Below are 23,384 nucleotides of genomic sequence, written 5' to 3'. Positions count from 1 at the left end.
GGGGAGGAGCGGAGAGCGGCCAGGCACATGGCTAATTAATATTCACTGCACTCAGTGACGTGCAGTGTTTACTTCCTGGAGCGGCCGCCCTGTGCGGCGATTGGCAGGGCGGGACCACGTGATGCCGCATGCGTCCAAGAGTACGCATCACGGCATCACGGACGCCAGAGTGAGCTGCACAACGCAGCTCACTCTGACGTCCACATCAGACGTGCCCAGGCATTGCGTTAGGGGCACGTTATGCAACCTTAACGTCCCCTAAAACGCAATGTCCTGGTGTGAAACCAGCCTCAAAGTAAGTCTGAAGCCTAAAAAACAAAAACAACAGATACTTGCCTGAGGAGAGGGAAGGCTCTGGGTCCTATAGAGCAGTGGTTCTCAACCTTTTCAGCACATGTACCCCCTTGAGGGTCATCCCCAAGCAAATGTAACCTCTAACGAAGAAAAAAAAGTGGGCATGGTGATGTGATGTGGGTGGAGCCAAATACTAGCGAAATACAGGTAGTCCCCGGTTAACGAATAACATAGGGACTGTAGGTGTATTCTTCTAGAAAGCATATCGCTTTAAATTTTACAGAGCCACACCAACCGCACATGCAGACAGCCCAGTTCTGGACTTTTTGTCCTCAGTGCATGGCAGAGATTGATTTGGCTCTATGGGGTAGGGCTATCCCATTTCATTAGGAAAGGGTTCTTTACAGTAAAAGTGATCAAAAGGTGTTATGTATTGCCACAGAAAGCAGTTATGGCAAATTCTATATCAGCGTTTCGGGGGTGTGGGGGGGGGGGGGGGGTGTGGGGGGGGGGGGGCTTAGATGCTTTCCTTGCATTAAAAGACATCCACAGCTATAATTACTAGGTAATTCCCGGGTGTGTTGAAACAGGGATTTTATCCGATTGTCATCTGGAGTAGAGTAGGATTTCCCCCCCCCCCCCCCCTTTTTTTGGCTAACTGGACCATGTATTGTTGGGGTATTTGCCTTCCTCTGGAACAACAGGGATATGTGAGAGTGCAGGCTAGTGTTTCACTATATTTTCTGAATGAACTTGCTGGACATAGGTCTTTTTTCAACCCAAATAACTATGTAACTGGTCTAATACACCTTAGGGAACCCTCGGAAGCATTTCTGTCCTCGAGTGCTTACAAAGACAAGCAGCTCTGTACTGCTTGCTTGCGCATGCACAGTACAGAGCTGCCAGAAGCACTCAGGAACATAAGTACTACCAGAGGCGGCACATTTGAATGGGGGGGGGTTGTCAGCGCTGGATTGATTCTACCAAGAGAGGTAAGGAAAGGCTCTATAGCAAAAGTGTCAAACTCAAATACGAAGTGGGTGGAAACTTAAAGGGAACCAGAGACGGGACTCAGAGACTAATGACATAATAGATTTATACATCCCTAGGGCTTCCTCCAGCCCCATCCGCATGGATCGCACCCACGCTGCCGTCCTCAGCCTTCTCAATCGCCAGTACCGGGTCCCGTCACTTCCACTGGACGCGACCAGTTGTCCCGCATGCGCAGGGACTCCCTCCGTATCGCCGGCACCTGCTTTGTGCATGCGCCTGCGCAGTACAGAGGGAGCGCACTGCGCCTGCGTCAACTGGCCGAAGTGAAAAGGCTGAGGACGGTGGCGTGGGAGCGATCCATGCGGATGGGGCTAGAGGAAGCCCCAGGTATGTATAAATGTATTTTGATTTTCATCTCTGAGTCTCTTTAAGCGCATCTGTCAGCCCGGATCGCCGCCTCTCCCCCGCCCCTCTCAGTCTTCCTTCACTGAGAGGAGCGGGGGGGGAGGCAGAGATCCGCCGCTGATAGACTGGTATGGAGGCAGAGCTGTGGCTCATAGCTCTGCCTCCAACAGTAGCAAAATCCACGACCAGTAAAGTCGTGGATTTTGCAGGGGAGAGGGAAGGCGAGTTGGGGGGGGGGGGGAGGGAATTTAGATAGTGTACAGCAGCGGGGATGCGGCGGTTTAGGTAGGGCCATGATGTTAATTAAAGGATTTTTAAGAGACTTCAGTGTCTCTTTGAAGCAGACCTGAACTCTCTCTGCTTTGAAAGATACACAACAGCATAATAACCTTCAAAGAAAAAACTATTCTAAGTTACAGCTGATACAAATCCTGGATGGTGGCTGGATGGTGTAATGGTCAAGTGGCTGGATGGTGTAATGGTCAAGGGCTCTGCCTCTGACACGGGAGACCAGGGTTCGAATCTCGTCTCTGCCTGTTCAGAAAGCCAGCACCTATTCAGTAGGAGACCTTAGGCAAGTCTCCCTTACACTGCTACTGCCTATAGAGCGCGCCCTAGTGGCTGCAGCTCTGGCGCTTTTGAGTCCGCCAGGTGAAAAGCGCGATATAAATGTTATTTGTCTTGTCTTGTAGTAAATCTGCACGGTTTCTGCTTTCATGGAAGCAGACATTAACATCCTGTGTTTTCAAATGAGCTTATCTGCCGTGGCAATCAGGTGACACGGGAGAGATCAAACTACAACTTGTGATTAGACACAAATGAGGGGGAAGTAGACAGGCTAAATTCGCTAAATACATACAAGGTGCATTTCTCTATGTTTTCCCTCTGTCCTGTTGCAAGAGTTCAGGTCCACTTTAAGTTTAGGCACAGTTTTCTTTATGGCAAACATAGAAGAAAGGAAAGGTTGGCACTGCTAGCAATCACATTTATTCTGATTAGGTTACGTCATCAACTGGTGTATCAAAAACAGTTAATATTGTTACAGGTGCTCGATAGCGATCTTGGCGGGTGGGTGCAGGGGTGGAAATGTGCTTCTAGTTGAATAACTACGGGAGCGTGTTGCTAGACGAACATCCACTTGAACTCCTGCCTGGTTACCAAGATGACTGAATGCTGAAACACAGGGAAGATATGCCGGCCTTTCAGACCAAAATGCAGCATGCACAGTCTGCAGCTAGGTGCTCAAGTGTATTCACTAGAGCAATATGCTAATGCATGAAAGGCTTATCCTATGACAGAGCAAAAACTACTCTGCCATGGTTAGAGGAAAAAAATAAAAAATAAATCTGCAGAGCATCATGTCATCATGGCTAAGGAAAAACAGTGGGAAACGAGTGTCAAAAAGTGATTGAAATAGTGACAGGCATGTTTCTAGGGTGGACCAGAAAAACAGAAGGGAAACAGGAATTACAACTTCACCAGCTCCATCACCAACCTTTAGTATTGCATTTATCAGGAATAATTTTACCAGTGGATTGTGTATCCCCCCTACTGCAAAGAAGGTTTGAATTTTCACTTTCCCTAGATTTTGATTATGCACGGTATAGAATAATAATCCGAACACTTGCTCAATAATCTGAACTATGTAACTATGTAACTTGTATAGCGTTTTCTCCTGTCGGACTCAAAGCGCTCAAAAGCTGCAGCCACCAGGATGCGCTCAAGAGGCCACCCTGCAGTGTTAAGGAGTCTTGCCTTGAACTCCTTACTGAATAGGTACTTGACCTAGCCAGGATTCGAACCCTGGTCTCCCAGGGTTAAGGCGTTGCCCTTAACCAGTACACCATCCAGCCACGAGTGTAAGGCATGTAAAAATTAACCATCAACTCCTGAAGAAAGAGTCTGCTCCTAAACTTGATACCAAGATAGGATGGGGAAATGCTAAAGTAGGCCCTTTGGGGTTGAGCCCAAGCATCGCCTAAAACGATCAAGAGTTAAAGGCCCTTATTCAATTTACTTTTTTCCAAAGTTTTCTCCTAGGAGAGAATTTTTCATCTTCTGTTTAAAGAAAATCTGTAAGAAAACAATAAAAATAAAATAAAAAAAGGGCCCCTGGGGGGTATTTACCTCAGGAGGAAGAAGCCTCTGGATCTTAACGAGGCTTTCCCTGTCCTCCTCAGTCCCTCTGTTGCTTTCCCGGGACCCCCGAATTGCCGCGAGGTAAATATTTACCTACCGCGTTCCTGCACAGGCGCACTAGACACTCTTCATTCAGGTTAAGGTGGAAATATCAAAACCTGATTTACTGATTTACAAGTTATGAGAATCTCCCTCCCCTGCCATTTAGACCCTACAAATCCACAGCCCCATTTTTCCCATCCAACCAGGCTCTTGTTTGGACATATTCCAAAAGGTAGTAGAGAGGGATATGAAAGCAGCAATGTTTCCCAGAGCACCTAGTATCACACCAGTAGACTTAGGGCTGGTTCAGATGGACGTTTGGAGGCGCCGCGTTAGTTGGCGTCGCGGCGGCAATGCATTTGGGCTTTCAGCAGCGTTCGCGTTGCGTTTGGATGCGGTCGTGTTTTTTTTCCCCTAGGGGGACATTACCTGTTGCGGTTAACCGTCCCTGGAAGCTACATGTAGCTTCCAGGGGCTCCTTGAACGCCAAGGAAAATCAGGACCCAAACGCCACGTTCGTGCAAATGCGCGTAAAAGCTTGGTACAACTGCTCCCATTCACTTGAATGGGAGCGTTTAACGCCAAGCCCCAAACGCTGGCGGTAAACGCTCTGCAAGCGTCCGTCTGAACCAGCCCTAAAAGTGATACTTAAAGGACAACTGTAATAAGAAGGATGCAGAGGCTGCCATATTTATTTTCTTTTACGCAATACCAGTTGCCTGGCTGTCCTGCTGATCCTCTGCCTCTAATACTTTTAGCCATAGACACTGAACAAGCATGCAGCAGATTTGAGGTTTCTGACATTATTGTCAGATCTGACAAGATTAACCGCATGCTTGTTGCTGGTGTTATTCAGACACTCCTGCAGCCAGACAGACAATCAGGGCTGCCAGGCAACTGGTATGGTTTAATAGGAAATAAACATGGCAGCCTCCATATTCTTCTCAGTTGACCTTTAAGTGAAAAAGTGAAAAGATAAACAATTGCATCTATCATCCTACTCCTAAAAAGGGCTTTTAGATATCCTACAGTTTTATGTTATGTTTAAAAACTTAAAGTAGTCAGTCTCTGTGTCAGAGTGCTCAAATATAAGAACTATTGACCTTTTTTATATATACTCTCCTGGTAGAGAATTGGGCCTCCTAGTGCAAAGTAACTCTTTCAGGCAGAGAAAGAAGAAATGCAGTGTTCTCCCCAGGCTGTTTTAGCCGGGTGCTCCACCCGGCTAGTTTTGGTGAGCACCCGGCTGTCATTGGCTCACCTCCTCCTATGCTGTAAGCAGAGTTGCACACAGAAGCACCAACCCTGCATTCTCTCATCTCGCCCCACCCGGCTACTTTTTCATGCCACCCGGCTACTATTTCATGCCACCCGGCTGGAATAAAATTCTGGGGAGAACGCTGAAATGCATCACAGCATATTTATTTGTTTACTATGCACTGTACATATACGTCTATCTCATGTCACTTAAAGAGACACTGAAGTCACTAAGCATCCCTCTCCCTCTTCCCCTTACACCTCCTGGATTCCACTTAAAACATGGTAGATTCAAACTAGAGGTATTGCTGAAAACGTGTTATTGATATCCTGTTATTCTGTAATGCAAAATAATAGTTTTTATTACACGTTATATGCAAATTTTTTATTTTTTTTTGCTTTATACGATTCTTTTTTTTTGTTAGCTGTGTGCTCATTGGTCGTAAGTGCAGCTTTCCCTGCTATCCTCTTTACCGATAATTTTTAAAGTATAGCAGCCACGCTCATTTTGTAGGTTTCGTTTTGCAGCCTTCAACGCCTATCTGTCCTTAACACTAGATGGAGCCACTGCGCCATCCTTGTCATACCAGCTACGTCATTAGAAGATTGTCTCCCGAGAGTGTAATCCTCCTCTATCCCTAAGAGCCTTTATAGGCTATTACGACCAAGGAGCAACCGGCTCTTTATTTATACATAACTATTGCGACACCTTGCCGAGGGCCCCCCTTCCAACATCACTGGTACATGGTATGACTATATATTATGCACCGATGTTATTGTCAGGCCGTAATAAGGGCGCCTACTTTAATTTCTATGACGGTGTTGCAATTATTCAATTATTCGCTGTATTTCCCATATACCATCCTTAAATGTAAATACTCTTAAGCCTTTGTTACCCACCCACCGGTTACGTACACAGCTCATATACCTATTGGTATATAGATCAGCACTCCTTCTAAACTATCGTTCCTTATGTGGGAATCCACCTATACCACTTAGAGGGCACCCCGCCTTACCCCTGCTAGGTGGCTCCAAAACACCAGGTATCCTGCATTAGCCTGATATGAGCACTTTTTATGCAGGTTTAACCCCCATAGTTTGCGTCACTGCACTCTACAACGCTCAGTACTATCTGCTGTAACCGGTGAGCGGCATTGATATGCATGACCCACTAATGCTTTGCCTTTGTAGGAACACACGCGCCAGAGCCACTATCACTACAGGTTATTGTTCAACATCTGTGCCTACTACTGTTACATAGCAGTGTCTGCCATTCCTCCCTTCGCCCCCCTTTTTTTTTTCTCCTCCTCCTCTCTCCCTTCAATCTCTCACTCTTCCTTCCGTCATGCTTTTCTTCTCTTCCTACTAGGCCTGAACGATTTTAGGAAAAAAATTGAATTGAGCGATTTCTGTCTGAAATTGCGATTTCGATTCGATGCATGGTTTCCTTCCAATCAAGCTTTGTTCCCCCTCTTTGCCTAGTTGTTCCCTCCTCTGTCTCTCTTTGTGCCCCCTTTGCCTCTTTATGCCTCGTCTGGGTCTCTCTTGCCCCCTTTGTGTCTCTGTGCCCGCTCTTTCTCTCTGTGTCTCTCTGTGTCTCCTCTGTCCCCCAAGCTGCATCAGTTCTGGACATAGCTTCTAATGCACGGAATACTTCCTGTATGTCATGTGACATACAGGAACCCGGAGTTTTGCCAAGCACACTTCTTCAAACTTCCCCCATGTGAAAATGACGTGATCACGATAATTGCCGCTTTGACGATTCCGAAATTGTGATCTTGGTGATCACAATTTCGATTTAAATTCGATTTATCTTTCAGGCCTACTTCCTACTACATTCTCTTTTCCTGGGTCTCCTGTCTCGTGGCCTTGCAGCTTTGGATATATCCCTATACTGATCCTCTATGAATCCTTACACCTTTAAAATTTTCTCACATAATGTCCAAGGGTTTGGATCCCCCCATAAGCGCTCCAAAGCATTTACTTACTATAAAGCATGCCAAGCAGATGTAATATGCTTACAAGAAACTAGACTATACCAATCCTCCTGCCCTAGATACCAGAGTCGACATTTTCCCTTAGCCTATTTTGCCTGTGCCCATACTGAAGTAGGAGGAGTTATTGTCTTCAGGAAAAAAATTCCATTTATTTGCAGTGAAACAATTGCTGACCCCACAGGTAGTAATCTTGACTGGTTCAATATACGACAGAGAAATTAACTTTGCCTCTTATTACGCCCCTAACGCACAATCAAATTTTTATTCTCATTTCCTCTAAGTCCTCACACAACACGGTTCTGGAGAAATCATCGTAGCAGGAGATACCAACGCTACTCTCATTCCTAGACTAGATAGACAGAGAAACATCACCTCTAGCTCCACTTCTGAAGCATCGGATGTACAAGGCACCAAAATCAAAGCGATGCTTGATAAATATAGTTATGTAGACATATGGAGGGAACTCCATCCTACTTCCAAAGATTTTACCTTTTACTAAAATGCCCATAAAAGCTTCAGTCGTATTGACCATATATTCATCCAACAAAAATACTTACACCTTGTCCCGGCGGCCAAAATACACTCTACTCCTTGGTGTGACTGTGATGAACATTACGGAAAGTCGCGTGCGTAATCACAACGATTTTCGTATGGTCCAGCCATTACTGTCAGTGCTGTGTAACTGTAAAAAAAAAAGTCTTTCCTTTCTCTGGTGAAGGAAAACAAAAATCCCCTCACCCACATCCTGTGTCAGGAAAGAATTTCACAAGTGGCTCGCTTCCCTGGGGAGCAGCCATTTGGTCACTCAGCTCATCTCCACCAAACCAGCTCAAACTGGTTGAGATTCAAATTTCCCTCCAAGCTCATAGCTTCACACAATGGGAACATTTACTTTATTAATAATTCAAAATAGGTTTGGCACAGCAAGACCAAAATTACATTTTCTGATACCTAGGAAACAGTTCTATCGTTCACCTAAAGTGCACGTTTCTAGCTATCAGGAATCCATATAGAAACCACTTTATCCGGCCTGCGTAGAGCGAATGCGACAGACTAGGCATGCATAGCCTCGTTTAATAGAGGGTCGCGAGCCGTTTACGAATATAGTCTCGGATTTGCGATACACTAATCTTGGGCCGAGTCACACAAATTAATAAATTGGTACATTTCTTGCTCTAAGTCTGAGGGTGGCAACCTGGCTTCCAGGAGATAACCCTGGCTTAAACACACCTACTTTCCAGGTAGTGACAGCCCCAAACTCAGGTCCTATAAAAGGGGGGCGGGACCAAACCTGCCCAGTTCTTCAATTTCCATCTACCAGGGAAGTCCAGACATGTGCTCACGGAGAACCGGGAGCATGTTGTGTACAAAGGACTTTTAACCTGAATGCCTACTTTTAAACTGGACTATTTTCTTCATGCTTCAAATGGACTGCTCAGCTAACTAAGTAAGAACTTTGAGTTTATTCCTTTTTATTTTTAAGCTCTGTGTTTATGTGTTAATAGGTGTATATAACTGTATGTAATACATTTTTGTTATTAAACGTTTAAAAATCGTTTAGCGGTTATGACCTGTTGCTGAACATACACAATCGTACCTATTCTCCTGAAATCGCTACCCTGTGTTTAATAGAAGTATACATTTATAAACCCACATGCGAGAACCCGGCCCAGATATAACGATCTGACCCAGATTCCTGCATACTGCTAAGGGTTAATAGAGCGTTCTCGAAGTCCTAGTATAATTACAGTAGCGGGCTGTGTAACTCGCTTGGTGGCAGATCTTTGAATTGTATGTGTGTGGTGAATCGGTTGGTATCAGAACGCTCCCTTCGCGAGTCAGTTCATCAAATTGCGAACGCGGGTTACCCTTCATGATGAACAAATGACCGCGTGAGAGGATTTCTGACACTGATCGACTGACCCACCCGCAGACCGGCCTTGCGGTCTGTGACAGTGACCACTCGCCAATTTCTATCTGCTGCTAATTATCACTCCCACTCAAAGAATACTATTCGTGCCTCAATGACTCCATGCTTTCTAAAGAAGAATTGCTCAACCAGTTAAAAGATAGGGTCACAGATTACTTTGCCGATAACACAGGCTCTGTGTCTTCTGCGCTAATCTTATGGGAGGCTCATAAAGCCACCAGAGGCACCCTGACAGGTATGGAAAGTACTTTAAAGCGGCAGTGTAATCAGAAGATCAAGGCAGAGCAAACTTGGAAACAGTACCCTACCCGAATTAATAGACTCGTGAAAGATCGGCTCCGCACCGAGCTAGATCTACTTTTAACAGAGTTGAACAGCAGTTACACTGGAGGAGGCAATCATACTATCATAATGCCAATAAGCCCCTGGCCCTCTTAGCCAAATGCTTAAAAAAATAAGCCTCTTCACTCTACCATCCTTAAAGTACGTGGCACTTCTGGCCAGGCTACAGCCAACCCCTGCAAAATTGTAGATATATTTGCCAAATTCCTTTCAGATCTAATACATGAACACTTCTAATGCCTCTGATGACATGATCATGAACTTTTTAGACCAAATACACCAACCAGCCTCAGTACACCCATTACTGCTCTAGAAGTACCGGTACTTGCGGCTATAAAAACCCTTAGAATCAACAAAACACCAGGCCCAGACGGCTTCACAGCTCAATACTATAAAAAAACTAGCAAACGTATTGGCCCCTACGTTGGCTTCTTGCTACAACAAATTGCGAGAGGGTAAACTTCCCCCTAACTCCATGCTGACCGCCCATTTCTCAATGATCCCAAAAGTAGAGCAGGACTGTCACGCAGCCCATCAATTCCGACCCATATCTCTTATTAATGTTGACCTCAAATTGCTTGGCAAAATCTTAGCTCTACTTCTCAACGGAGTCCTACCAGAACTTATCAATCGTGAACAAGTAGGCTTTATACCAGGCAGAAAGGCGGAAGATAGCACCAGACGAGCTGTCCTCCTATCACACTACCTTTATGGCCCATACTCACGGGCAACTTTTTGGCCTGTCGCCAGCACACGTGAGGGTGTGCGCGACAGCTCGTCGCCAGGTCCCTCCGCATACACATGGCGGAGCGACCTGGCAACTGATGCGGTGGAAGCTGTCGCTGTTGCTCCTCCCCCCGCCGGAAGCCCAATGCATTTCTTATCTTGTTGCTGTCGCTAGTCCGCGTACTCACGCGGACTAGCGACAGTTCCGGCGGAGTTGCGGCGGCGACTGTCGCCAGGCGATTGAGCGGTTCAATCGCCCGGCAACATCAACGACGAGCGATGGTTCGGGGTGCGCGCCCGTGCAACGCCGCATACTCACGGGCGACCTGTCGCTGCAACACGCGCGCGCCGTGTGTTGCGGCGACATTTGTAGTCCATGAGTATGGGCCATTACACTCTTAAAATCCCAAGTGTAGCTCTATCCCTAGACATCTTTAAATATTTTGACACCCTCTCATGGGACTATCTCAAACACGCCTTAAATAAATGGGGTTTAGATCCTCATTTTTCCCCCCATGCTGCTGCTGCTGCCTCACCTCAGATCGGCAGCGGGCAGGAGATAGTACCAGCCACACCCACACCGACGCATGGCAGGTGCACGGAGGACTTTAAATGCTGGACGCGACCGATGATGTCACTTCCTGCATTTAAAATCACTGCGCGGCTGCCTATAATTTTACATTATAGCAGCCGATCTGACGGCAATTTTGTGGGTAAATCTGCAGCCAATCCTGAATGCATTTTGTGGGTAAATCTGCAGCCAATCCGGAATGCATTTTGTGGGTAAATCTGCAGCCAATCCGGAATGCATTTTGTGGGTAAATCTGCAGCCAATCCTGAATGCATTTTGTGGGTAAATCTGCAGCCAATCCTGAATGCATTTTGTGGGTAAATCTGCAGCCAATCCGGAATGCATTTTGTGGGTAAATCTGCAGCCAATCCTGAATGCATTTTGTGGGTAAATCTGCAGCCAATCCGGAATGCATTTTGTGGGTAAATCTGCAGCCAATCCGGAATGCATTTTGTGGGTAAATCTGCAGCCAATCCGGAATGCATTTTGTGGGTAAATCGGCAGCCAATCTGAATGCGTTTTGTGGGTAAATCGGCAGCCAATCTGATTGCGTTTTGTGGGTAAATCGGCAGCCAATCTGATTGCGTTTTGTGGGTAAATCGGCAGCCAATCTGATTGCGTTTTGTGGGTAAATCGGCAGCCAATCTGATTGCGTTTTGTGGGTAAATCGGCAGCCAATCTGATTGCGTTTTGTGGGTAAATCTGCAGCCAATCTGATTGCGTTTTGTGGGTAAATCTGCAGCCAATCTGATTGCGTTTTGTGGGGAAACCTGCTCCCAATCTAATTGCATTTTGTGGGGAAACCTGCTCCCAATCTAATTGCATTTTGTGGGGAAACCTGCTCCCAATCTAATTGCATTTTGTGGGGAAACCTGCTCCCAATCTAATTGCATTTTGTGGGGAAACCTGCTCCCAATCTAATTGCATTTTGTGGGGAAACCTGCTCCCAATCTAATTGCATTTTGTGGGGAAACCTGCTCCCAATCTAATTGCATTTTGTGGGGAAACCTGCTCCCAATCTAATTACATTTTGTGGGGAAACCTGCTCCCAATCTAATTACATTTTGTGGGAAAACTGCTGGCCCTCCACCATGCGGCCTGGAAAAAAAAACAGACCTCCATGCCCACGAAGTTGGACAGCACTGCTCTAGAGGCTTCCCTCTAAAGATATCCAACTTTTTTTTTTTTACCCTTTGCTTTAGGCTTAAGCCGTTCTCACTTGGGTGATTAGCAGGCGATTCCCACTAATTTCCAAAGCACTAGCCCTTTTTAAAGCGATTACGCAATATTGACCTATGGCAGTGATCAAACTGCCGGGATTGCCACTAATCGCGGGTGTTTCGCGATTAGCTGCAATCGCAAAACGTGTTCTCTGCAGCATTTTGCCGTGATTCTGGAGCGATCTCAATACAGTGCCTATAAAAGCAATGAGTGTACAGTGATTTTACCTGGCTAATCGCTTTGTGACTCACGTGTGAATGGGCCCTAAAGGGAACCTGAAGTGAGAGGGTTATGTAGGCTGACATTCATTTTGTTTTAAAGGACAACTGAAATGAGAGTTATATGGAGGCTGCCATATTTATTTCCTTTTAAACAACACCAGTTGCCTGGCTATCCTGCCTCTATTACTTTTAGTCATAAACCCTGAACAAGCATGCAGCATATCAGCTGTTTCTGACATTGTCAGATCTGACAACATCACCTGCATGCTTGCTTCTTTTGATATTCAGACCCTGCTGCAGGCAAACAGACCAGCAGGGCTGCAAAGCAACTGGTATGGTTTAAAAGGAAATAAATGGCACCTTCCATATCTATCTCGTTAGTGGTCTTTTAAGGTGTACTTGTAAGGCAAAAAAAAGTACCCTAAATGGGTACTTACCTCAGCAGAGGGAAGAATCTGGATAATCCAGAGGCCTTCACCCATGCCCCTTCACCTCATCAGCACTGGGCCCACCGGAACCTCTTCCACATGTATGCGGCCACGCTCTCATCCATGAACGAGCATGGCCACACTGCGGCTCACATGCACAGGAGCTGCTCGAGCTTGGCTTTTTCTGCAGAGCACATATGGGAGAGCAGCCACAAACTTCCAAAGAGTCCCGGCAAGAAGCGGTGGTCCGGAGGAGGATATTGGAAGTCTTGGGAGGATCCAGAGACTTCTTTCTGCTGAGGTAAGTATCTGATTTTTCTCCATGTTAATAACTTACAGATGTGCTTTAAAGAGACTCCGTAACAAAAATTGCATCCTGTTTTTTATCATCCTACAAGTTCCAAAAGCTATTCTAATGTGTTCTGGCTTACTGCAGCACGTTCTACTATCACCATCTCTGTAATAAATCAACTTATCTCTCTCTTGTCAGACTTGTCAGCCTGTGTCTGGAAGGCTGCCAAGTTCTTCAGTGTTGTGGTTCTGTGATGCATCTCCCCCCTCCAGGCCCCTCTATGCACCCTGCCTGTGTATGATTTAGATTAGGGCAGCTTCTCTCTTCTCTCTTATCTTTTACAAGCTGGATAAATCCTCCTCTGAGCTGGCTGGGCTTTCACATACTGAGGAATTACATACAGGCAGAGCTGTCTGCACTCTGCAGTAAGAAACAGCCTGACACTTCAGTGGAAGATAGCTGCAGGGGGAAATGATCTCTTGAGATTCAAAAGGAAGGCTGTATACAGCCTGCTTGTGTATGTATGTATTTTCTATGTGTGGACATACTGTACATCAACCTACTTCCTGTTTTGGTGGCCATTTTGTTTGTTTATAAACAAACTTTTTAAAAATGTTTTTAACCACTTTTAATGCGGCGGGGAGCGGCGAAATTGTGACAGAGGGTAATAGGAGATGTCCCCTAACGCACTGGTATGTTTACTTTTGTGCGATTTTAACAATACAGATTCTCTTTAAAGCAAACCTGTAAATACTTACCTTAGGAGGGGTAAGCCTATGGATCCTCCAGAAGCTTCACCTGTCCTTCACCAAGTCATTCCAGAGTAGGGACCCCTCAAGCAGTCACACTGTGCCTGGGCAGTAGCATAATATTCAGTGGAAATAGCCAAGCCTGAGGAGGTCGAAGCAGTGCTTTTCAGCGCTGCTAGATTTGGGCGCAGCCGGCGCCACCATAGACTATAATAGGAATCACAACTGAGCAGCTCTCAGTGAGTAACCTCGGCGCCGTCAGAAGACGGAGCTGAAGTTGCTTAAAACACTAAATAATTCGACCTCCAGCAATCTCTGGAAGCCGAATTATATCATTCCCCCACTATCCATGGCGGCCTGGAGGGGGAATAGTAATTAATCCGGCCCGGACTTGTGCAGAAGCAGGATCAGCCATATACCGGCTGTATCCTGCGCCCAAGTCTACCGGCGCCGATTTCAAATGTTTGCTAATGAGGTACAGATGACTCACACATGCACAGTAACATGGACCCACCTAAGCTGGTCCGGGCTACTGTGCATGCACGAGCGTCAACGATTTTGCAAGGGGACTGTGCTGGAATGTCCCGAATTGCAAAGGGTGGGAAGGATCCTGAGGCTTCCCTCTCACAAGAGGAGTACCCATTTGGGACATTTTTTTCACACCAAGTACACTTTATGCAATGTCATTTTCCTGGTTATCCTCTGCCTCTAGTACTTTCCGCTCAACACACATCATACAATGTTAGCCCTTATTACACTACATAGATTTGGTAAATCAACACACATCATACAATGTTAGCCCTTATTACACTACATAGATTTGGTAAATCTATACAACCATGATTATATGGTGTGTTTGTGTGTGTTGAGCCATACATAGCATGCAGATTAGAGGTTTATGTCTGATTGGATTAACAGCATGCTTGCTTCAGACACTACTGATGTCAGAAAGAACAGCAGCAGGACTACCAGGCAACTGGTATTAATTTTAAATAAACATGGCTGCCTCCATCTGCCTCTCGCCTACATTAATATTATAGAATCTCCGTATCTATGCTGCAGAGGTAAACAAGGAAATACTAAATTCAGTGGCATCACAAATGATTAGTAAACACTATTTCCAGATTTACACCAAAGGCTATAGTAAACATTTTTACTACAATCACCTAAAGATATAAATGAAAACTATGAATGAGTCACTTATAGTCCTACATTTATTATGTTTAAATTATAGCTCACGTAAAGCTGTATATGTAGAAAGAAACTATACAGCTTTTTTCAGAAGGGTGTTTCGAGCTCCTTTCGCTTCCTCAATAAAAATTGCCAATATTTATGACTTGTATGTGTGATGTGTGCCTCTACACTGCTAAAGTGAGGAGTGGAGGAAATAAACGCAGCTAAACGAACGCGAGTCTATCTATATCTCCACATTCTATCCAAACCTCTTCCTCTACACTTCAATTTCTACTATTCAACGTCATGACGCAGCCTTCCCAAAATTCATTTCGGGTGCGTCTATCGTTCAGCGCCGCTATCCTATCCAAGTATCCTCCAATGGCAATTTCTTTACCAGCAATACCAGCGCGTGAATATTCACTCACCCCGTAATGCCACTCACAGTCAGCTACGGAGCTCACATTCCCCGCCGCCTCGTAGCAAGTAAAGCCGCCTGCCGGTTGGGCGGAGATACATTCATTCTATTGCGTCAATACGCTCTTTCAAAACACGTGACTTATGCTTTGTTCATTGCCTGGACGTGATAGGACGTTCATAGGGATGTTTGTGTGTCTCAGGAAGCCAGTGTGGTGTTCTCTGTGGCTATACTCGTAGACTGTATCTCTGCTATTTTTTTTAAATTAAATGTATACTATATATCACTGATATCTTACATTGAATTTCAAAACAATAGATGTGGGTTATGAGATGGCAATAATTCTGAATTTATACAACTTTATTCTGCTTGGAACTGGACCTGAAATTCAGGAACTCATTCCTAACAAAATGGATATTGTGATATGATCTCCATTCTTTTTCTCTAACGGTGCCCATTGAGGGCCCATTCACACTTAGTGGCCGTTTACCTTTTTAAAGCGGTAGTGCAATAGTGATCTCACTCATTGCTGTCAATCGTGGGCAATTCGAGATTAGTGGCAATCGCAAACGATTTGCATGCAGCATTTTGCCACGATTCTGGAGCGATCGTGGCACAGTGCTTAAGAAAGCGCTGATTGTGTTAGTCAGGAATCGCGGAAGTGTGCAGTGATTTTACCGCGCTAATCGCGGTAAAATCACCTGAGCAAAATGGTAGCTATAAGCGCTACCATTTTGCCGATTTCAAGTGTGAATGGGCCCTCACTGGCGTATGAGAGATACCGGCGCTGAAGACTTGGGCGCAGGATTAAGCCAGTATATGGCTGATCCTGCTGCCGCACAAGTCCCGGCCGTATTAAATACTATTCCCCTCCAGGCCACCATGGATAGTGGGGAATGAAATAATTCGGCTTCCAGCAATTGCTGGAAACCGAACTATTATGTTTTAAAAGTAACTTCAGCTCCAGCTTCTGACAGCGCCGAAGTTGCTCCCTGTGCGCTGCTATAGCCGTAATTCCTATTACGGCCTATGGTGGCGCCGGCTGCGCCCAAATCTCCTGCGCCTAACTGTGTTTTTTTGTGAACGATCAGATTATATATTCTGTGATCAGATTATTCAAATAATATTGTATAAAAACAGCAGAGCTGGCATCAGCGTCGCTAAGGCCTTTGATCTGGGGCACCGGCCTGGAACCTGTTGCCATGGTGCCCCGGATTGATTCAATGGCAGGAGGGTGCACTGGGTGGAGCAATGGGGGGGGGGAGCGGGCAGTTACAAACTCACAATACCTCTGACTGACTCCATGCATAGCACAGCTTAACCTAAACTCAAATAACACACCATGAAACTGCTTGCTGATTACCAAATTTGTATTAAATAATTGCATATATTGCATAAATTTTCACAAACTTCCCATGCATTGCACATGCCCCAAAACACCCCCAGCCTGACCCTCCCTGGCCTGCAAGACTTTTATTATCAATCAGTTCACCAGCGCTGGTTTTTAAATTATGGGCATGATTAACAGTTCCAGTGTAATGTCTGATCGCGCTGCCCGGGAAGCTCCCCTCCATACTGAGTTGCACACATGCGCAGTGTGAAGTTAATTATGCTGCTGATGGTAACATAATAAATATCTCCGCTTCCACACATCCTACACTCCTCAAATTTTCAGGGAAGGGAGGGGATCCCCCGAACTACCTATATGCCAAATTGCAGCCCCCGAGCCCCGCTGGTTCAGGAGATAGATTAGAGAAACCTATCTCGGGAACCAATGGGGCTCGGGGGCTGCAATTTGGTATAGAGGTAGTTCGAGGGATCCCCTCCATACCCTGAAAATTTGAGGAGTGTAGGATGTGTGGAAGCGGAGATATTTATTATGTTACCATCAGCAGCATTATGAAATAGGAAATGTGAGCGCACAGTCTCCTACTGCGCATGCGGGGCAGCACAAATCCACAGGCAGCGTAATCAGACACAACACCAGTTTTTATCTCTCTTACTTCCACAATGCTGGTGTTAATAAGGAAGTCCTGATTAATGCTATAACAATAACAATAATATTTATATAGCGCTTTTCTCCCTGGGGACTCAAAGCGCTGTGACCCTGCATTATGCAGTCTCAAAGGCTAGGGAAAAGAGGTGAGTTTTTAGCCATTTTTTAAAGCTGTCCAGAGAGGGAGCCTCTCGTACTGATTGTGGAAGTGAGTTCCATAGAGTAGGGGCTGCATAGGAAAAGGCCCGAGCACCAAATGTTAAGTGTATCCTGGGAATAACCAGCTTCATCTTGTTGGCAGAGTGGAGGGTGCGTGGAGGGGCATAAAGTTCCAATAGATCCGCTATGTATTTGGGTCCCATGTGGTGTAGAGCCTTGAATGTCAGCAAGCAGATCTTAAAATTGATTCTCCATTTTACTGGCAACCAGTGAAGAGTTTGCAGTACTGGGGTGATGTGTGAGCTGCGGGGGGCATTGGCTAGGAGTCTGGCTACAGCATTCTGTACTAGCTGTAAGGGGCGCAGAACCTTATCTGTAGATCCGATTAACAGGGCGTTGCAGTAGTCTAGGCGGGAGGATACAAATGCGTGAACCAGGGCAGGTAGGTCTTCAGCTGGGATAAGGTGTTTGATTTTCGCTATATTTCTTAGATGGAAGAAGGAAGACTTGACGACAGCTGATACCTGCTGTCTGAGTTTTAGATTTCCATCCAGGATCACCCCAAGGTTTCGCACAGAGTCTTTATACTGTACAGTATCTCCCCCAATTGCTAGTTTGAGGTGGTGAGCGTTTTGAACTTTATCCATCATGTGTGGACCACCTACCACCAACACCTCTGTTTTGTCAGAGTTCAGCCTCAGCCAGCTGGTGTTCATCCAATTTTGTAAATCCACTAGACACGCATTTATGGATGCTGATGGGTCTTGGGTTCCAGGCTTGAAGGACAGATACAGTTGTGTGTCATCTGCATAACAATGGTATCCTAAACCATAGTTCTGGATTATTTTGCCCAGTGGGAGCATGTAGACTGCAAAGAGTAATGGTGATAGTACAGAACCCTGTGGAACTCCATAGGCAAGTGGCACTGGATTAGAGTAGTGTGTGCCCAGACATACTTGCTGTGTCCTGCCAGATAGGAAGGTCTGTAACCAGCTAAGAACAGTACCCCTTAGGCCACAGTAATTCTTCAGTCGCTGGATTAGTATTTCATGATCCACAGTATCAAATGCTGCTGACAAGTCAAGAAGAATCAGAATTGAGCAATCACCCTTGTCCCTTGCAGTAAGTAGATCATTCATTACTCGGACTAATGCTGTTTCAGTGCTGTGCCTTTTCCTGAATCCTGACTGAAAAGTATCAAAGATGTTGTTATCTGTAAGCCTGGCTTCTAGCTGGTTGGCGACTGCTTTCTCGATAACTTTTGATAGGAATGGTAAGTTCGCCACATGTTAGCCATTAGCCGTTAGGGGAATGTCACTGTCCCATTTTAAAATTCAAAACAGCCTTGCCGCAGTATTGCAATGGGGTATAAGGCGCGCTGTTGTTTGCAAATTGATCCACTCCATCTCAAACAAACAGTTCTCTTACCGACCGGGGGATAGTGACTTTCCCCTAACGGCTAATGGCTATCCGGCTAACATAACATTAATCAGGACATCCTTATTAACACCAGCATTGTGGAATTAAGAGAGATAAAAACTGGAACTGTTGATCATGGCCATAATTTAAAAACCAGCACTGGTGAACTGATTGGTAATAAAAGTCCTGCAGGCCGGGGAGGGTCAGGCTGGGGGTGTTTTGGGGGCACGTGCAATGAATGGGAAGTTTGTGAAAATGTATGCAATATATGCAAATATTTAATACACTTTTGATAGTCAGCAAACGGTCTCATGGTGTGTTATTTGAGTTACAAACTCACCTCTGATCGCCGCAGACACAGCCTCCAGCTCTTTCCGACTTCCTCCTCCGGCATCCATTGCCTTGGTTACAGCGCCCCCTGTGATGACGCACAGGGGGCGCTGTTACCAAGGCGACGGACGCCGGAGGGAGAAGTTGGAAGGAGCTGGAGGCTGTGTCTGCATCAGAGGTGAGTTTGTAACTGCCTGCTCTCCCCCCCTCCCCCCGCCGCTCCGCCCAGCTCCCCGCCTCCTTCCTCCCGTCTCCCTGGGGGAAACTACCTACAGTGGGTTGCAAAAGTATTCGGCCCCCTTGAAGTTTTCCACATTTTGTCACATTACTGCCACAAACATGCATCAATTTTAATGGAATTCCACGTGAAAGACCAATACAAAGTGGTGTACATGTGAGAAGTGGATTGAAAATCATACATCATTCCAAACATTTTTTTACAAATAAGTAACTGCAAAGTGGAGTGTACGTAATTATTCGGCCCCCTGAGTCAATACTTTGTAGAACCACCTTTTGCTGCAATTACAGCTGCCAGTCTTTTTAGGGTATGTCTCTACCAGCTTTGCACATCTAGAGACTGAAATCCTTGCCCATTCTTTGCAAAACAGCTCCTGCTCAGTCAGATTAGATGGACAGCGTTTGTGAACAGCAGTTTTCAGATCTTGCCACAGATTCTCGATTGGATTTAGATCTGGACTTTCACTGGGCCATTCTAACACATAGATATGTTTTGTTTTAAACCATTCCATTGTTGCCCTGGCTTTATGTTTAGGGTCATTGTCCTGCTGGAAGGTGAACCTCCGCCCCAGCTCAAGTCTTTTGCAGTCTCCCAGAGGTTTTCTTCCAAGTTTGCCCTGTATTTGGCTCCATCCATCTTCCCATCAACTCTGACCAGCTTCCCTGTCCCTGCTGAAGAGATGCACCCCCCGAGCATGATGCTGCCACCACCATATTTGACAGTGGGGATGGTGTGTTCAGAGTGATGTGCAGTGTTAGTTTTCTGCCACACATAGCGTTTTGCATTTTGGCCAAAAAGTTCCATTTTGGTCTCATCTGACCAGAGCACCTTCTTCCACATGGTTGCTGTGTCCCCCACATGGCTTGTGGCAAACTGCAAACGGGACTTCTTATGCTTTCTGTTAACAATGCCTTTCTTCTTGCCACTATTCCATGAAGGCCAACTTTGTACAGTGCATGACTAATAGTTGTCCTATGGACAGAGTCTCCACACACCACTTTGCAGTTATTTATTTGTAAAAAATGTTTGGAATCATGTTTGATTTTCGTTCAACTTTTCATGTGCACACCACTTTGTGTTGGTCTTTCATGTGGAATTCCAATAAAATTGATTCATGTTTGTGGCAGTAATATGACAAAATGTGGAAAACTTCAAGGGGGCCGAATACTTTTGCAACCCACTGTATCTAACCTATACTGGGGGAAGCTGACTAATCTATACTGGGGGAAGCTGCCTATCTAATCTAAACTGGGGGAAGCTGCCTATCTAATCTACTGGGGGAAGCTATCTATCTAACCTACTGGGGGAAGCTATCTATCTAACCTACGCTTGGGGGAACCTACCTATCTAACCTACGCTGGGGGCAGCTACCTATCTAACCTACGCTGGGGGCAGCTACCTATCTAACCTACGCTGGGGACAGCTACCTATCTAACCTATGCTTGGGGCAGCTACCTATCTAATCTACGCTGGGGGAAGCTACCTATCTAACCTAAACTAGGGGAAGCTACCTATCTAACCTACACTGGGGGCAGCTACCTATCTAACCTATGCTGGGGGAAGCTACCTATCTAACCTAAGCTGTGGGAAGCTACCTATCTAACCTATACTAGCCAGCCGAAGACAAGACAGAAGCCAGGTGAGAGGCTTATGTTTAAGTTACGCCACTGCTAAGTTTATGCACATTTGGCCCCACCATTGTCCACGCCCATTTTTCGCCACAGCGCCGCACACTCATTCCCTCTTGGTACCCAGGGGTGCCCCAGATCTCACAGGAAACTTGAAACGCCCCTGAGAACTGGTATACACACTTGATCCTTAAAGTGTACCTTAGACATCGGAAGTAAAAGATTTGTTACGTACCTTGGGCTTCCTCCAGTCCCATTAGCATGGATGTGTCCCATGCCATTCTACTGACATCTCAGGTTTACTTCCGATGTCTCAGTTTTCCTTTAAAAGACAACTGTAGTGAGAAGAATATGAAAGCAGCAATATTTGTTTCCTTTTAAACTATACCAGTTGCCTGGCAGCCCGGCTGATCTCTCTGGCTACAGTAGTGTCTGAATAACACCAGAAACAAGCATGCAGCTAATCTTATCAGATCTGACAATAATGTCAGAAACACCTGATCTGCTGCATGCGTTCATTCGTTCAGGGTCTATGGCTAAAAGTATTATAGGCAGAAGATCAGCAGGACTGCCAGGCAACTGGTATGGCTTAAAAGGAAATAAATATGGCAGCCTCCATATCCCTTTTGTTAGGCCCCATTCACTTAGAAGCGCAAAACACCGGCGATTTTTACCAGCGTTTTGCTGGAGTGATTTTTCCGTGATTTTCCGCTGAAAAATCACTGAACAGTGCAGCAATTTCTCCGCGATCGCGTTTAGTGCTTCTATAGCACTGAAATGCAATCGCGGGGAAATTGCCTGAAAATGGTGCAGGCTACGCGTTTGCTTTTCGCGATTTTGGGCGATATGCGGCAATTCGCCGCAAATCGCCCCCAAGTAAGAACGGGTCCATAGGGTTTTATTACACTAGCGCTTTCAAAAGCGCTAGTGTTTGAGCGTTTTGCCAAAATCGCTGGCAAAATGTTCATGTGTGAATGGGGCCTTACAGTTGTCCTTTAACCACTTGCCGACCGCGCACTCATACCGCGCGTCGGCAAAGTGGCAGCTGCAGGACCAGCAACGCAGATCTGCGTCGCTGGCTGCAGACTAATTAATCAGGAAGCAGCCGCTCAGCGGCGGGGATCGCTGTCACATGTTAGAGGCTGCACAGGACAGATCCGTTCCTGTGCAGCCTCGGATCTCCGGGGAAGGGAGGGAGGAGAGGGGGAATCCTGCGGTGGAGGGGGCTTTGAGGTCCGTCCCCCCCCGCCAGCCACACGCAGGCAGGAGCGATCAGACCCCCCGAGCACATCATCCCCCTAGTGGGGAAAAAAGGGGGGGGCGATCTGGTCGCTCTGCCTGGTGTTTGATCTGTGCTGGGGGCTGTAGAGCCCACCCAGCACAGATCAGCAAATACAGCGCTGGTCCTTAAGGGGGGGTAAAGGCTGGGTCATCAAGTGGTTAAAGAAATGGTCGATCTGCATGGCAGACTTTTCATAGATATGAACTTAATGGGTTTCAATATGATTGCAAGTTTAATTCTTTAAAGAGTAACTGTCAGGCTGCAGAAGCTAATTTAAACCTCTATTCTCCTGTGTTAAACAGTTTAGAAGGAAGCCCAAAAGCCATTAGTGAAGATAAAAATCTCAGTTACCTTTGATGTGTGCTTATCAGCAAGGCTGTTAAAACCCAAGAGGACGCAAGCCGCATACTATACTGCAAAGCATTCTGGGGCCCTCCCCTCGGCTGCTAATGAGACGTTACAGCAGCTTGTAATCAGTCCAGCGCGTAGCACTGATAAATCTCCGGGCAGAGTACACTGCAGGAGTCAGCTATTGTTCCTAGCCACATGGCTCATTAATATTCACTGCACACTGTGTTGTTCAAGTATGAGCTTATCTGTGATCAGGAAGCAGGCAGGACATGACGACACATTTGACAGAAAAACATGGAGCCTGCCATGAGCTGTCAGGAGCATCTATCTCTGCATATACTATATACAAATTCTGTGAAATCCAAACGTGGACAGTGAAATGCATATGTAATGTAAGTACAGCCAATCTTTAGCTACTGATATATGTGTTTATTTTCTCTGAGACCTTATACCTAACAGCTCCTCTTTAATGCTGTGGATCAATTGTATTCATTCTTTTCTTTTTATCCAAATGATTAAAAATCATTTGCTGGTGGGCACCCCAGCAAAACTGAGCAAAACGTGTAAATGAGTCACCAGGACATGTTTCTAGCTCCACTGACAGGTAACATTCATATGTTTATAGGCTTCTGCTGCCAAGCGCTGCATCTCATTACAGAAGGGGCCCCTTTAGCTCCTAGGCCTCCCCTTTCCCCACCTGTCACAGCTACAAATATGTCCCTGTACGGTGCGACGGAGCACATTGGAATAACGCAAGATATGTTGTGCATTACCTGCAAAGTG

At 45.9% G+C, this 23,384-nt stretch overlaps 1 protein-coding gene across 2 annotated transcripts in view; it reads right to left on the bottom strand.

Moving 5' to 3' along the window:
* Positions 1-15,304, bottom strand: part of TAF6L (TATA-box binding protein associated factor 6 like) — a 92,057-nt gene extending 76,753 nt beyond the window's left edge. Inside the window, exon 1 of one of the 2 annotated variants that reach the window (XM_068260177.1) lies at positions 15,226-15,304. The gene's annotated coding sequence lies outside the window, so the exon portion shown is untranslated. Of the gene's footprint in view, positions 1-15,208 lie in introns of both variants that reach the window. The other variant, XM_068260178.1, reaches the window with a different exon arrangement.
* Between the last annotated feature and the right edge of the window lie 8,080 nt (positions 15,305-23,384).

This window comes from Hyperolius riggenbachi, chromosome 11 (assembly GCF_040937935.1).
Source record: "Hyperolius riggenbachi isolate aHypRig1 chromosome 11, aHypRig1.pri, whole genome shotgun sequence".
NCBI classification, from domain to species: domain Eukaryota; kingdom Metazoa; phylum Chordata; class Amphibia; order Anura; family Hyperoliidae; genus Hyperolius; species Hyperolius riggenbachi.
Note: the sequence above shows the minus strand (reverse complement) of the source record. Positions and strands in the feature narration are given on the sequence as shown.